Below are 16,882 nucleotides of genomic sequence, written 5' to 3' on the forward strand. Positions count from 1 at the left end.
CCCTTTTTCCCTTTGGGTACCTTCTCTCCCTTCTTTGCAGGGGCCTTTTTAGGCTTGGGCTCTGGCTTTGGAGGAGCAGGTTTAGCAGACAACCTCGCGGATCTTCTCTGTGGTTCGTCCTTCACCTTGGCTTTATCTCCTTTAGCATCCCCTTCAGCCTTTCTCTTGGGCATGGTGGCGACAGCGGCGGGAGGTAGGTGCTGGACGCGGGATGCAGCGCGCGCGGGCTTTGGTCGGTCCGGGGGTCGTTCTCGCCTCTTCTTCTTCACACTGCTCACAAAATGTATTTTTAAGTAATAAGACTCAAAAGTCAAAATTACTCTTTGATCCATGAGCTGCAGAATGGATGTTATGTTAGCAGGCATAAACAACCTTAATCTCTTTATAGATCTCCATGAGACCTCTTGCGTGACCAGGTGCATTGTCAATGAGCAGTAATATTTTGAAGGAACATTATTTTTTCCTGAGCAGTAGATCTTAAGAGTGGTCTTAAAATATCCAGTTAACCATGCTGTTAACAGATGTACTCTCATGCAAACTTTGTAGTACAATTTGTTGTGCACAGGCAGAGTAGATTTAACATAATTCTTAAGGAACCTAAAATTTTCAGAATAGTCAATGAGCATTGGCTTCAACTTCAAGTTACCAGCTGCATCAGCCTCTAACAGGAAAGTCAGCCTGTCTTTTGAAGCTTTGAAGCCAGACATTGATCCTGTAGCTATGAAGGTAACCATGTAGATGGCATCATATTCTGTAGTTATGAAGGTAGCCATGTGGACGGCATCATAAACGAACAGAAAGCTGTTTTCTCTATGTTGAGAATCTATTAGGTTAGCCATCTTCATCAATGATCTTAGCTAGAACATCTGAATATCCAGCTGCAGGCTCTATGTTAGCCCTTGCTGCTTCCTCTTGCATTTTTATGTTACGGATGTGACTTCTTGCCTTAAACCTCTTGCATTTTTATGTTACGGATGTGACTTCTTGCCTTAAACTTCATAAACCAATCTCTGCCAGCTTCCCACGTGTCTTCTGCAGGTTCCTTACCTCTCTCAGCCCTCACAGAATTGGAGAGAGTTTGGGCCTTGCTCTGGATTGGGCTTTGTCTTAAAAGAATGTTGTGGTGGTTTGCTTTTTTTCCCAGACTACTGAAACTTTCTCCATATGAGCAACGATGATGCTTCACTTTCTTATCATTGATGTGTTCACCGCAGTAGTAGTTTTAATTTTTTCAAGAACTTATCCTTTGCATTTACATTTTGGTTAACTGTTTTGTTCAAGAGGCCTAGCTTTCAGTCTATCTTGGTTTTCAATAAGGCATCCTCACCAAACTTAATCATTCCTGGCTTTTGATTTAAAGTGAGAAAGATGTGACTTCCTTTTATTTGAATATTTAGAGGCCTTTGTAAGGCTATTTATTGGCCTAATTTCAAGATGGTTGTGTCTTAGGGAATAGGAGGGCTCCATGAGAGGGAAAGAGACAGGGGATGAGCTGGTTGGTGGAGCAGTCAAAACCCAGACAACTTTTATCGATACGTTCACTGTGTTATATGGGTGTGGTTTCTGATGCCTCAAAATAATTGCAACAGAAATAGCAAAGATCACTGATGAAACGTCACCCAAACCAACATAATAATAATGTAAAAGTTTGAAATATTGTGAGAATTACCAAAATGTGACAAAAAGACACAAGGTAGGTACATATTATTGGGAAAATGTCCCTGATAGACTTGTTTGATGCAAGGATACTACAGATGTTTCATTTGTAAGAAAATAAAAAAGAAATAAAACATATCTGCAAAGTGCAATAAAGTGAAAGACAATAAAATGGGGTATACCTGTGTCTAGAATGGAATCTACTATGTATTCTTATACCAATAGTCCATGATCTACAGGCAGCAACCTAAATCAGAAGATGATAGGGCCAGTGAAGATGCTGCAGCATTACCAAGTATCTCTGAACAGAACTTTTGTGCTGGTGGTAAATATTCCTGCACATATGAAAAATCGAGGCAAACCAATACTGTGCATTATCTAAAATGGTCATAAAATTATTTCTGCTATTCTCTCTGTTGAGGGCAACACATTAGGCCCATTTACCAAAAGGTCCTTGATGTTGAGGGCTTTCAGTTCTAGAAAAGGTCATTTTTTCCCCCCAAGAATTTCTTCAGAACGACTATAATTTGCCTTGGCCAAATTGTACTGTAAGCTCATGGATTCGCAATTGCTGAGGACTTCCAATGGTCTCTGACATTATATATTATCTAAAAACTTCATCTTTATTGACTAGTGTTTCAGAAGATTAAGTCTTAATGATATGAATTGTATTATATAAGTTCCTAAAAGATATGAAATTTTGAAGGGTAATTTCAGTGTCAGTCTAATTACACTTTTAATTCTCATGTATTTCCAGGCAATTGAATTTAATTTTTAAAGTTCTGCTTCTTTGGTCACTTTATATGTAATGTAAAAATCTTTGTAAATTAAATTGAAAGCTGTGTTTTAGTTTTAAACAAAAATTATTATGAAACAGTTTTTCTCTGGTAATATATAAAAAGTGAGATAAATTTCATCAGAATTTTTATTTGACGTTTACATTTCTACCTGAGGTATCTATATTTCTATCTACATATCTGTGTCTATCTATGCCCTAAACTGAACAAACTTTTGAGTTTCTTATTCTTGCCTCTCTTGGAAACAAATAAAATGAAAGAAATGTGTATTTTTGTTGTCTTTTTCCACTTACTTTATAAAATAGTATTATGGTCATATTTCTTTGCCTGTCCTCAACATAATAGTTTATAGGCACAGAATTGAAGTACTATAATTTTATGGGCATCTTTATAACCCCATCATACAATTCTATCTGCTCAAGTGGTCTTTGCAATGGGAAAAGCCAGTAATTACTGCTTGTGTCATTAATAATTGCTTGTTGTTCTAAAATAGGAATTAAGAACCTGAAATTTCTTAGTAGTGGTTAAAAACGTTAGGGACTAACTTTATCTGTTCCTTTACATAAGAAGCTGATATACAGGAGAAAGAGACTAGAAAGAAGTTGAAACTAGCAGAGTACACTCAACCTGCCTCATGGCTATTAAGATATATGTACCAATAAGCAAGTTTATTGGTAGATATATACACACACATATTTAACTGGAAATCATTTAACTGGAAACCTAATATTCAAATAAAATAATGCACGAATGGAGCACAACAGACTTTATTTGATAACAGTTGCATTTAGCAAATGCATTTATGAAAATAATGCAAGTTTTAACAGTATATACCGTAACACAAGATAAAGTAAGGTGTAGTGTACACATTGCCCAACCTCAACAACTCATTGTCAGTCTTGTTTCTACTATGTTCTCATTTGCTTCCCAACCTACAAGATTCATTTTGAAAGAAATCCCAGGCATGTCTTTTCATTTTAAAATATTTCAGAATACATCTCTAAATTACTATAACTCTTTAAAATAACTAAAATGTTATTAAACTTGATTTTAAAATTAACTATAACTGCATCAATGGTCAGTGTTCAAATTTTCTTATCTGTCTCATAATTTAACTTATTTATTCATGTTATAATACAAACAAATCTACACTTTGCAAGTGGATGATATTTCTACGTCTTTTTCTCCATCACCTGTGTTTCCCTCTAGTTATGAATACAAATTAAAACACAACATACTAAAACATGGAATGCGGCAGAGATTCTCCTCAGAAGTAAATTTATAGTAGTGAATGCCTACATTAAAGAACATACAGATTTCAAATAAATACTTAATCTTACATAATAAAAAACTAGATTATCAGGAAAAAAAAATGAGACCCAAAGCTCCCAGAAGGAATGAAATAATAAATATAAAGTTTAAAAATGTATTCAAATGAAATATAGAATGGAAAAGCAGTACGTAAAGTCAATGAAAACAAAAGTATAGTTTTTTGAAGAGATCAACACAATTGACAAATTTTTAGCTAGATTGACAAAGAAAAAGGACATTACAGAAATTTTTGAAGATTTTAGAAAGAATTCTATACATAATTTTATATGTCAAAAATTAGATAAGCTAGATGAGATGGACAAATTCCTAGAAACAAATAAATTACCAAATTGACTCAAGAAAAAGTGGAAAATCTGAACACATTTAAAATAAGCAACGAGATTGAATCAATGTTAGAAAATGTCCTAACAAATAAAAGTTCAGGACCAGATGGAAGACTTCATAAGAAAAGAAAACTAACAGGTCAGTATCACTTATGAATATAGATATAAACATTCTCAAATACTAGTAAACCAAATATAACAGCATGTTATATAGATTATATACTGCAGCCAATTGGGATTTATCTCAGGAATGCAAATTTCATTCAACATGAGAAAACCAATCTGTGTAATACACCACATTCATAGAATAATAAAAACAACAATTGATTATCTCAACTTATCCTGAACAAAAAATCCAATACACTTCCATAATAAAAACATTAAATAAGCAGAAATAGAAAGTAACTTCCTCAACATGATCAAGCCCATATTTTAAAAATTCACAGCTAATACAATTGTTGTGGTGAAAGTCTGAAAGCTTTCCCCTAAGATCAGGAAACAGACAGGGATGCACACTTTCACCACTGTACTAGAATTTCTATCCAGGGAAATTTAAAAAGAAAAAGAAATGTGTCATTCAAATTGGGAAGAATATAGTACAATTTTTTCTACTGGCAGATGACATGATCCTAAATACAGGAAATCTAAAAAAATACACAAAAAGCTACTAGAATTAATAAATAAAATCATCAGCATTGCAGGATACAAGATCAACAAGCAAAAATCAGTAGCGTTTCTAAATATACCAGAAATTAAAAATTTAAATTTAAAATTAAAAATACACTATGATAGTAGCATCCAAAACAATGAAATAAATAGAAATAAATTTGGTTATGTCTAGTGGGGTATGTGATGGTGGTGATTAAAGAATTGTATACTGAATTTTTTTAATTGCTAAAAGAAATTAAAGAAGATCAAAATAAGTAGGAAAAAAATCTTGGGTTCATGGATGTGAGACTCCATATTTTATTAAGATGCCATTACAACCAAAAGTGATTTACAGAGGCAACGTAGTCTCTATCAGAATTCCAGTGGCTTATTTTTGGAAAATGTAAAAATCAAATATCAAATTCATATGGAATTGCAAGAGGCACAAGATAAACAAAATGTTCTTTAAAAAAATGGAGGACTCACACCTCCCTGTATCAAAACTTACTATAAAACTATAGTAATCAAAGCAATGTAGCCCTGGCCTAAGGACAGATATACCAATGTAATAGAATTGGGAGTCCAGGAATAATTCCATGTATTTATGGTCAGTTGATTTTTAACAAGAGGGCCAAATGACTACATGGGAAAAGGAAAGTCTCTTTAAAAACAATGTTTAGACAACTGAATATCTACATACAAAAGAATAAAACTGGACTCCTACCTTACACCATATAAAAAATTAACTGAACATGGATCATTGGTATAAATATAAGCACTAAAACCATGAAAGCCATAGAAGAAAACATGATTAAATTCAAGTGACCTTAGATTTGTCAATGAATTCTTTAGCTATAAGACAAAAAAATTAAGAAATAAAAGAAAAAAAACAAATTGTATTTCATCAAAATTAAAACCCATTGGGCATTAAAAAAAAAACATATATTGTTTCTCTAGGTTTCCTAAGACAAAATACTATAGATTGGGTAGCTTAAACAATATAAATTATTTTCTTATACTTTTGGAGGCAGGAAGTCCAAGGTCAAAGTGTCTGCAGGTTTAGTTTCTCCGGCGGCCTCTCTTTCTGGCTTGCAGATAGTTACCTTCTCATTGTCTTTACATAGGTATTCCCCTATGAGTACATCCATGGCTCTTTTTCCTCTTCTTAAAAGGACACCATTCCTATTAAAGATCCCACAGGTATGATCTCATTTAACCTTAAATTCCTAACTTCAAGTACAGTAACATTGTGGGTTAGGGTTTCAACATACACATGTAGAGTAACACATTTCACATTATCAAGAAAAAAATAACCTACAGAAGAGGACAAAATGTTTGCAAATCATATAACTAATAAATGCCTCATACCCATAATATACAAAGAATACGTACAATCAACAACAAAAAGACAAACAACCCAATTTAAATAAATAAATCATGGACATGGGTAGACATTTCTCCAAAGATATATAAATGGACAATAAACACATGAAAAGATGTTCAGTGTCATTACTTATTAGGCAAATGCCAATCAAAACCACATAAAGTTACTACTATCAAACCTGCAAAAGTGGCTATAATTAAAAACATGGAAAATAATTATTGATGTAGATCTGAAGAAATTGGAGCCCTCCTTAATCGCTGGTGGTAATGTAAATCATTCAGTATCTGTGAAAATCAGTTTGAAATTCCTCAAAAAGATAAACATAGAAGTAACCATATGACCCTCACAATTCCACTCCTATAATAGAAAACTATGTGCACAGTCATATTCACAATAGTGCTATTCACAGTAGTCAATGGTGAAAACAGCCCAAATGCTCATCAATGGTTAAATAGATGGACAAATGTGATATACACATAAAATGGAATAGTACTTGGGATATTATTCACCCATGAAAAAAAATGAAGTACTGAGACATGCTATAACATGGATGTACTGCCAAAATATTATGTTAATTAAAAGCAGCTACAGAAAAAAGGACATATGTGAATATATTTACATAACATATCCTAAAATCCAAGAGAAAGTATTCAGATTGGTGGCTGTCAAGGAGTGAGTAGGAGCAGAAAGAAGAGAAACTGCTTAATGGTTGTTTTAAAATTTGACATGATGGAATTGTTTTGGAACTAGATAGAGGAGGTGGTTGCACAACACTGTAAATGTACCAAATGCCACTGAATTACTCACTTAAAATGGAAAATATAAATGAGAAGTATCTCTATTCACATATTGCATCTGAATCTCAAAGGAAAACCAACTGCTAAAACACAATAGTTTGTGAAAAGTAATCTGTGTAAACTCATATTTATAAATTCATTAAAAACCATCACAGGAACAAAATTCATATTTCATTTTTAAAGAATCAATACTTCTCAAAATTTAGAAAAAAGAGGAAAAATGAGCTCTACACAACCACACTCAATCAGAAAATACATTCAGGAAGTAAAGTGACTTGTGCTCCTAGAATTACATGAAAATTGATTCTGGGTCAGTGTTAGAATTGTGTTTTCTTCATGCCAGGGACTCTTCTATAATGTTGCAAAGCAGCTTCTAGAATGATTTACTTGGAGTTTTTTTGTACATTTTGCTAGTGAGAGGCCTTACGTTTTGAAAGTATTGTTACTTGTTTATGGTCATTTTCAAAATTAAGGTAATTTTTTTTTCTGGAATTCAATTTTCTGTCCCTAGGATGTGCATCTCTTCATCATCAGACAAATAGACTTAAAGCCAACTCATTGTTACTCTCATCATCAATAAAGGAAGAAGAGGTAAATGTAAAGAGGATGTAAATGTTATCACTTCAGGATATTTTCCAAAAGTTTTCCCATAATGCCACTGTTTACATCTGACTTGCCATTATGTGGACACATGAATACATCTAGTTATAAAGAAATCCTATTATTTGTCATTGTCATCATTACATGTGCCCACGTACCTAGGAAGAAATCAATGTCCAAATGTAGGGGGATTGGCATTGGGATAGGCAAACAGCAGCCTTTACCCATAGTCTGCTCCTTTGGTTGCCAATATATCAATGGATATCCATTTTCCTGTATATAGAACACATTTGTCCACTCCCCAAGGAGAAGAGTTAGTATGCTATCCATTACTCATATCTATTTGCAGTTCTTTCTACTAAATGCAGATAAGAGATTGCAGTATCCTGAAACCTGCAAAGTGAGACACTAGTTACTTGCAACATACACACCTAATAAAATGATGATATAAGAATACAAATTTCATTGAGAGAACCTGGGAAACACACTAGCTGATAGCCAGTTGGAATTAGCAAATAATGTTCAGCATAAAAAATAGAGACTCTATTTCGGCAGTAGAGCAAGTTTTCTGTCTAGACTGCACTCTAAGCTTTTGATTCTTCTCTTTGGGAGGATATCCTTTCTCCATTGTACATTGTGACCTCTTTGTCATGCATTGTACATTTGCCTTTGGCGGCACATTCTTGAGGGTCATAGAGATTTCGTAGCCCATTTCGTGCTGTTGAAATTTGGACTTGCTATAACATGGATGTACTGCCATGGGGATTCCTTATCGCTTTTAATATTGGGTCCAATAATTGAGTCCAATTCAGATTTATTTTTCAATAAAATTTCTTGAAAAATGTAATAAATTTCTATTTGCTTCTAGTCAATTATATATGTAAATAATAACAATCAAAGTCTTTGTCTAAACAGATTTTTTTTAAGTGTGAAATCTTCCTAAATGCTTCTTTTAGCCTCTTGGCTCTGCCCGTCCTCCTTCTAATGTGGTTGCCATCTTTATTACCAAGCTCATAATCTTTACAGAGGGGGATGCAAGTCTACTCAGTTTGTGGCTGTGTAGACACTCTCTCTTTGGTTACAATTTGAGATAACAGTGAAGTTAGATATTCCAACCCTGAAAGTTTTAAAATCTCCTATTGTAGATTTCAGGCAGAGAAAGGCTCCTTTAGCAAAGCTCTGTTTTCTTTCTCTCTTTGTATTCCATCTAACCTAGGTATCAATCACACAATCATTTGTAGGATTTTTCTAAAGGTTCAAGAAATAGCACCAATAAAATTTCAAAAATAAGCAATTATTTTTCTTAATACTATACCCTAAGTTAATATGTAATTTGTTTTCCAAGGTAAAAAGATAACTTATTCAATAAAACCTGATAAAGGTCACCTGCTTTTCTATCTGTGGTATATATGCTCCCACCTCTCACCACCCTACTAATTACACAAGCCAATTACACGGCTTACTTTTCTTGAAAAATAGTTCTACTGGTACCATATTCTACAATTGTATATGTTATATTTGGCTGTGAATAATAGAAACACAATAATAGTGGCTTAAAATCTAGAAGTTTATTTCACTCTTACAGTAATATTCACAGGTAAGCAATCAAGTCAGCCACGAATCAAGCTACTTCCCACTGCCTTCTCTATCATGGCCATCATAGATCTCACCCTCAAGATCCAACATGAAACTCCAGCCATCACATTGGCTAATTGCAAACAGCAGTGTAGATGATGCAGCAATACACTTCAGGAGCTCCGTAGAAAATTTTTCAGGAGGAATTGTTATGTAATAGTTCTGCTTTCATCCTTTTAGTCATATGCCACTATTCAATGCAAAGATGAGAAATGTATCTTTCATTTCACTTGGCCATGACATCGATTAGAAATTAGTGGTGTTGCTTGGAGGAAAATTCCACAGGGAAGACAGCTGGCAGTCTCTGCACAGATTTCTTCATTGTTCTTTAAATCTGCCGTATTATACAATCATTTTAACAATTAATGAAATAACCTTCACATGTTATTAGGAGGCTGTAAAAGGAACTTGACCTGCCTGACTTTGTGCTTTTTGAAATTTATTTCTATTTTATAACTTTTATCCATCACAATGCTCTGTTTCTTGTGATATTTCATGGGTCTGACCTCAAATAAAAGGAGAATATTAAACAAATGGTCTTGATTATTCAGTTGGCAAATATTAAAGGCAGATGTAACATAGATTGAAAAAAATGAATTTTTATATGAACAAATGGAGACTGAATTATTTAACTAGATCTTTGCTGATGTGATGTAAAACAAAGAAAACAGTGATAAAAACAATGTTTAATATACAATTTAATTATTCTTTACCCAGTAAGAAATAAAAATTAATTTCTCAATATATGTAAATGCAAATTGACAGTTTTCTGTGGTTCTTTAGAATATAAAGGTATGTTATAAACAGTGGGGTTATTGGCAGATAGAACTTAAATTTCTTTTGAGTTAAGCATTTATTGCATATCCAATCTGTGACGAATGCTATCGTAGCTAGCAGAACTCATAGGGACCAACATATACATGTGCCTGCCTTTTACCATCATTTGTACTTGTGGTTCAATGTGTGATTTTTGATTCTATGTCCCCAACACGCTGCCTCCAAAGAGTTTCTTAAAAAGTTCCGTTACTATTAAATTCCATGAAATCTTAGAACTTCATATAGTGCTTCCATGACGAAAGTCCTCTCTTGCATTTACGAGGAAACTAATCTTCTTCCAAATCTTTAATCCTGAAAATATGAGTCCAGAAATTTGAAAAGTATGAAAAATTATTGTAAGCTTAGCTGTCAATATACAGAGGTTGATGGTCCAAGAAATTCACTGACATCAAATAAAAAGCAAAAACAGGAAGTCTAACAGGCAGGACTAACAGGCTAAGCTCACCATTTCTGGGAAGGTGGAAAGGATCACATAATGGAGAAGCAGTCAGAATCCAGTCAGTTTTGCCTGCAGCCTTTGCACTGTTACAAGAGTGTGTCCAGGTCTGCTTTACTGCTAAAAGTGAGTCATTTTTTTGTAAATAAAACCAAGAGTAATAGATTTGTGTATGTAATGTTCTTTATAAAAACCTACGAGTGGTGTTCCAAGAAATAAGTTTTGAAAGCAAAATATGACCTTAATTAGGCAATTCTGCATATTAGCATGTGTAGGAGGCTAATGCTGCTAAGAGATGCCAATGTTACAATAATCAAACACTATCTTGAGTGTTTTCTGGCACTTTCAAGAATTTGGGTATTACCTCTAGACTATAATTTTTTGTAGCTACTATTAAATATAATTTATTAAGCATTCTTGATATCCATATTAATGAGTAGAATATAAAGAACACTGAAAACATTTAAGAATAATTCATGATTTTGTGATTCTCTGATAATTTGGGAATTCTGGTATCTCCTCCATGAATCCTGAAAATTAGTATCTGTCAGGAATTTGAGGCACCATGAACTCCTTTGTAATTTCTGTTAGACTGTAATTCTGGTAGACTGCAGTTGTCATTTGTTTGCAGGCTTCACCATCTCTTTTCTAATTTGAAAGACTCTATTTTCTGTTTGAGAAATGGCCCTTTTGCCATTGCACATGGTCTTCTCCTGACTAACTGTCATTCCTCATTTCTGTGAACACAGAGGATAGGGCAATGCCCCACCTGTGGCAGATCATGCCTGACTCAAGCATGGTCAACCATGCCTTTCCCTGGATGCCGAACTTCGCATCAAGTTCCTTCCACAGCCAATACTGAGACAATACCAATAGAAATAAAAGTTTAAAACTAGAGGAACAATGGGGCTGAGTGCACAGATTTTGCCTTCTTGAGAAATAGCAGCTACAGCAATGAGTATTCTGTTTTGTTTCCCGCATTTTCCCCAGACCCATGAGTGAAAACCTCAATATTCCATAGCACCAGTAGCGTTCTGTTAGTTGAGTGCAAGAGGGAGAGAGTATAATGATTGGCAAGATGATGACCAAGAACATATCCTTGAGAAACTGTATTATGAACCCAATTTAAGATTGATATTGGTGTAATCTCTCATTTATAACATAAAAATGTTTCCATAGCAAGTAAAATACAATTATGTCTGCATGTATATTCATTTTCTTTCTGCTTGCTGGAAACGAAATCAAGTCCAAGAAAGAATATATTGAAGGTGAATTGATTCTTGCATATATAAAGTTATTCCAATTGCTAAAAGTAATTTCAGGAGTATGTTTGAGTAATGAATGTCTCCCTTTTTAGTCTGACTACATCCATAATAAAATCTCACTAAATATATCTCTATTAATGCATTTTCTTCTTAAAAGATTGAGGAATTAAACTGGATGTGATTAATGAAACTTACTGTAATCCATCTTGTAAAACACACTGATAAAAATCTGTTAAATTCCTCATTTAAAATATCACACGTATTTCATTTAGCTACTACACTCCTGAACTTTTTAGTCACAAACTAAATTAAAAGTAATAATAAATTAAACTAATCTATAGCTTTAAAAGAAGAAAACTAATCTTATTTTTTGTTCAATTCCCATATGTCCTTAAGTATTGCCGTTTGTCATAAATTTCATGTTTTCCTTAATTAACTCTATAAATAACACATTAAAGTGAAATACTTGATGAAAATTAAAAGCAAAGACTTGTAAAAGCTGTACCTGTCTAAGGGTTTGTCAGCTAAATTATACCTTCCACAATAGGTGTCAGTATGACATCTCAGTTGTGTTTCAAAATTAGGAAAAAAAAGACTAAAAAGACTAAAGGCCCTTTTTTTTTGAGATGGAGTCTCCCTCTATTGCCCAGGCTGGAGTGCAGTGGTGCAGTCTCGGCTCACTGCAAGCTCCACTGCCGAGACCAGCTCAGTCAGGGAGACCCTAACCCAGTGGCGCTAGAGAAATTAAAGACACACACACAGAAATACAGAGGTGTGAAGTGGGGAATCAGGGGTCTCACAGCCTTCAGAGCTGAGAGCCCCGAATAGAGGTTTACCCACGTATTTATTAACAGCAAACCAGTCATTAGCATTGTTTCTACAGATATTACATTAACTAAAAGTATCCCTTATGGGAAACGAAGGGATGGGCCGAATTCATTGCAGCAGGAACATGCCCTTAAGACACAGATCGCTCATGCTAATTGTTTGTGGTTTAAGAATGCCTTTAGGCAGTTTTCCTCTCTGGACGGGCCAGGTGTTCCTGGCCCTCATTCCACTACAGCTTGGGTGTTAGGACCATTAAGAACATGTTATAGTGCTGCAGAGATTTTGTTTATGGCCAGTTTATGCCAGATTTTGGGGGGCTTGCTCCCAACACTCCACCTCCCAGTGTTCAAGCAATTACCCTTCCCTAGCTCCCTGAGCAGCTGGGGCTACAGGCACCCGCTTGGCTAGTTTTTGTAGTTTTAGTAGAGACAGGGTTTCACCATGTTGGCCAAGCTGGTCTGCAGCTCCTAAACTCAAGTGCTGCCTTGGCCTCCCAAAGTACTGGGATTACAGATGTGAGCCATCGTGCCTGGCCTAAAAACATTCTTTTTAAGAGAAACGCTATAGATTAATACTTCAGTCATGTTACTTCTTCTTTTCTCTTTATAAATCATACACACCTTTAAAGAAATATTTGAAGCCTGACTTCATCTATAATTCTAGGCCTTATTTTCACCTTACTTGTAGTGCCAAGTAACAGAGTTTGCCTCTGAAATTATAAATTATTTTTTAATTTTTCCTCTTTGTAGTCCTCCAGTTATATTCCCAACTATTTGAAGACACTGACTTAGGTAAATATTATTTAAGAATCTCTGTTGTGTCTCATATAAAACATAAAAATATACTTCTTAAAATAGAAGTATTATAGAAATATTACAGTAAAATAGAAGTATAATAATATAATACATTATGGGTGATTTTAAATAATGTTGAAACAGGAAAATTATTTTTCAGTATTAGAAAATCACAGAAGTCATGAAGATTCATAATTCTGTCTATATAACATTTTTAAATCTCTCATTCAGAAAAAAATATAAATAATTAGAATAAAGTATAAATGATGGTCTGGAAAAATATTTGCAATTATCTCAGAGACCACAGGGCAACTTTCCATAATACAGATTTTTTAAAATGTTATACATTACTGAGAAAAGGAATAAATTTGCCAATTACAGAATTGGTGAAGGGAAAAAAAATAAGTCGGCCTTTAGCAAATAAAAAATGATATTTATGATCATTCCTAATAAAATAGATGCAAATAAAAGCTATAGTAAAATACAGTTATTTTAACAAGTAAATGATTAGCAAAGACAGAAAATCTTGGGAAGAGATAAGAAAGTTTAACACAATTTAAAATAGTAAACTTTCCCTCAGCTGCTCATCACATTCCGATTTAAAAGAAAACTTTACCCCATAGCATCTATCGACATCGAACATACTCTACAGTCTATTTAAATAAACTGCACGTAACAAGTGTCACATAGTTTACATAAAAACAGTTTTTCAACTTTGAGGCTCAATCTTTCTCTAGTTATGAACTTCAGGCCCTGGGGCCAGGAATGACAGTGCTTCTATGCCATGCCTCTTCCTCCTCCCTCACTCCCTTCTTCCTTCTTTTTTCTGTCTTCCTTTTACTGTTCATCTTCAACTTCATCTCCTTCCTCTTTCTCATCCACATCTGCTTTGCATAAAACTCTTTGGTCAAACTAGTGAGAAACAAAGCTTCCTTGAAAAAATTATCCCCCAAATGCAAAACTCACTGATACTGTAAAAAGTTAAATTATAAAACTGTTTGTGTTGAGGTGAGACACAGATTTTCATTTTCTTTTATTGTTTTATGGGATAAAATAATTGTATCGGGGAGGAAGAAGATAGACGGCTGCTGCAGCTGTGCTGGTATAACCTGGTCTAGAACTCAATAATGTATAAATGTTAAGTAAATTTAGAAGCAACATGCTAGTGAGTCTCCTGTTAGTAGAACTCATGGCCACTCTGATCATTTTAATGATCATAGAACTATGGTAGGAAACAAATATGACCATTGTGTTTAGAAACCATGATCCTTCAAAACTTTTCCTTCTTCCTAAATACTAACAGGGACTAAAAATTAAAATCAAATAGTTGGTAGTGAAGTCTTTACCAATTTATGTGCTCAGTGATATTCTCTTAACATTAACATAGATCTTTATTGGTCCTTTAGACATTTTTAGTTTTAAATCAAAGATCAGAAATGTCAGCACGGGCTATTGGGAAAAAAGGGCTGGGTAAGAAAATTTGAAGTCTCATCTAAGTGGAAGGTAACAATATCAGATAGGTTGGCTGGGATTTATTTTATATGAAATACAAAATACATACAGGCCACTCTGGTCCTTCACACACAACACTCAGCAGAAATCCTGCCATTTTATAAGAATTCAGTAAGTGTTAACATCTTATAACTACTCAAGGTATTATTCAATTCTAAAATCATTTAAGGAAGTTTTGAAATTGCAGTGTGTATATTTCCAGGTTAAAAATGAAGCATTTTTAAAAAATTACATTTATTTATTTTAACTCCTTTGAAGGGCTCTTTGAAAACAATAGAAGAAAGAAATTGTAGGAGAGAACAGAAAGGGAATAAGCTAAACCAACGGACTTTCTGGAAAGAGTTCACCTGTAACCAGATAAGGTCTGCTCTCAGACCAAAAACTTGCCCTGTTCTACCTCCCTCTCAACTCTTTCTAAGTGCTATCCTGGTCTGTTTTCATAACTTTGTGTCTGGAATTGGTCGGTTCTTGCTCTCACTGACTTCAGGAGTGAAACCACGGACCCCAGCGGAGAGAATCACAGCTCTTAAAAGATGGTGTGTCCGGAGTTTGTTCCTTCACACGTTCAGATGTGTCTGGAGCTGCTTCTTTCCGGTGGGTTCGTGGTCTCACTCTCAGGAGTGAAGCTGTAGACCTTGGTGGTGAGTGTCACAGCTCTTAAAGGCAACAAGTCTGGAATTGTTCATTCTTCCCAGTGGGTTTATGGTCTCGCTGGCTTCAGGAGTGAACCTGCAGACCTTCACAGTGCGTGTCACCGCTCATACAGCTCATAAAGGCAGTGCGGACCCAAAGAGTGAGCAGCAGCAAGATTGTTGCTAAGAGCTAAAGAAATAAGCTTCCACACTCTACAAGGCGACCCCAGCAGGTTCTGCTGGCTGACTGGGCAGCCTGCTTTTATTCCCTTATCTGGCCCCACCCACATCCTGCTGATTGGTCCACTTTACAGAGAGCTGATTGGTCCGTTTTGATAGAGTGCTGATTGGTCCGTTTACAATCCTTGAGCTAGACACAGGTTCACAGCCTTCTAGTTAGCTAGATACAGAGTTAGCTAGATACAGAGTGCTGATTGGTGCATTTACAATCCTTGAGCTAGACACAGAGTCACAGAGTGCTAGTCCTCCAAGTTTCCACTAGGTTAGCTAGATACAGCGTACCAATTGGTGTATTCACAAACCCTGAGCTAGACACAGAGTCCTGATTGGTGTATTTACAAACCCTGAGCTAGATACAGAGTACTGATTGGTGCATTTGCAATCCTTGAGCTAGACACAGAGTCACAGAGTGATAGTCCTCCAAGTCTCCACTAGGTTAGCTAGATACAGAGTACCAATTGGTGTATTCACAAACCCTGAACTAGACTCAGAGTGCTGATTGTTGTATTTACAAACCCTGAGCTAGACACAGAGTGTTGACTGGTGCATTTACAATCCTTGAACTAGACACAGAGTCACAGAGGGCTAGTCCTCCAAGTCTCCACCAGGTTAGCTAGATACAGAGTGCTGATTGGTGCACATACGATCTTCCAGCTAGATATAAAAGTTCTCCAAGTCCCCATCCAGTTCAGGAGCCCAGCTGGCTTCACCCAGTGGATCCTGCACCAGGGCTGCACGTGAAGCTGCCCGCCAGTCCCGAGCCCCACTTGCACTCCTCAGTTCTTGGGCTGTCTATGGGACCAAAGGCCATGGAGCACGGGGCGGCACTGGTAGGGGAGGCTCAGGCCATGGGGGAGCCCACCACAGGGGAGGAGCTCAGACATGGCATGTTGCAGGTCCCCAGCCCTGCCCTGCAAGGAGGCAGCTAAATCCCACGAGAATTTGAGTGCAGCCCCCGCGGGCCTGCGCTGCTGGGGGACTCCGGGCAACCTCCGCAGCTGCTGGCCCAGGTGCTAAGCCCCTCACTGTCCTCTGACCGTGGTGCTGGCTGGCTGCTCCGTGTGCGGGACCTGGGGAGCCTGCCCCTGCCTGCACCCGCGGGAACTCACACTGGCCCAGGAACACCATGTGTAGTCCTGGTTCCCACCCACTCCTCTCCTTCCACG

The sequence above is a fragment of the Mandrillus leucophaeus genome, unplaced genomic scaffold (assembly GCF_000951045.1).
Source record: "Mandrillus leucophaeus isolate KB7577 unplaced genomic scaffold, Mleu.le_1.0 Scaffold606, whole genome shotgun sequence".
Classification (NCBI taxonomy): Eukaryota; Metazoa; Chordata; class Mammalia; order Primates; family Cercopithecidae; genus Mandrillus; species Mandrillus leucophaeus.